Below are 1,203 nucleotides of genomic sequence, written 5' to 3' on the forward strand. Positions count from 1 at the left end.
GCCGGGCCACTCTCCGCGCTGCGTCCCCGGCGCTGCCGGGCCACTCTCCGCGCTGCGTCCCCGGCGCTGCCGGGCCACTCTCCGCGCTGCGTCCCCGGCGCTGCCGGGCCACTCTCCGCGCTGCGTCCCCGGCGCTGCCGGGCCACTCTCCGCGCTGCGTCCCCGGCGCTGCCGGGCCACTCTCCGCGCTGCGTCCCCGGCGCTGCCGGGCCACTCTCCGCGCTGCGTCCCCGGCGCTGCCGGGCCACTCTCCGCGCTGCGTCCCCGGCGCTGCCGGGCCACTCTCCGCGCTGCGTCCCCGGCGCTGCCGGGCCACTCTCCGCGCTGCGTCCCCGGCGCTGCCGGGCCACTCTCCGCGCTGCGTCCCCGGCGCTGCCGGGCCACTCTCCGCGCTGCGTCCCCGGCGCTGCCGGGCCACTCTCCGCGCTGCGTCCCCGGCGCTGCCGGGCCACTCTCCGCGCTGCGTCCCCGGCGCTGCCGGGCCACTCTCCGCGCTGCGTCCCCGGCGCTGCCGGGCCACTCTCCGCGCTGCGTCCCCGGCGCTGCCGGGCCCCCACCGCGCTGCGTCCCCGGCGCTGCCAGGGCCCCCACCGCGCTGCGTCCCCGGCGCTGCCAGGGCCCCCACCGCGCTGCGTCCCCGGCGCTGCCAGGGCCCCCACCGCGCTGCGTCCCCGGCGCTGCCAGGGCCCCCACCGCGCTGCGTCCCCGGCGCTGCCAGGGCCCCCACCGCGCTGCGTCCCCGGCGCTGCCAGGGCCCCCACCGCGCTGCGTCCCCGGCGCTGCCAGGGCCCCCACCGCGGTGCACCCCCGGCGCTGCCAGGGCCCCCACCGCGGTGCACCCCCGGCGCTGCCAGGGCCCCCACCGCGGTGCACCCCCGGCGCTGCCAGGGCCCCCACCGCGGTGCACCCCCGGCGCTGCCAGGGCCCCCACCGCGGTGCACCCCCGGCGCTGCCAGGGCCCCCACCGCGGTGCACCCCCGGCGCTGCCAGGGCCCCCACCGCGGTGCACCCCCGGCGCTGCCAGGGCCCCCACCGCGGTGCACCCCCGGCGCTGCCAGGGCCCCCACCGCGGTGCACCCCCGGCGCTGCCAGGGCCCCCACCGCGGTGCACCCCCGGCGCTGCCAGGGCCCCCACCGCGGTGCACCCCCGGCGCTGCCAGGGCCCCCACCGCGGTGCACCCCCGGCGCTGCCAGGGCCCCCAC

The sequence above is a fragment of the Anser brachyrhynchus genome (genome assembly GCF_964034855.1).
Source record: "Anser brachyrhynchus genome assembly, contig: SCAFFOLD_47, whole genome shotgun sequence".
NCBI lineage: Eukaryota > Metazoa > Chordata > Aves > Anseriformes > Anatidae > Anser > Anser brachyrhynchus.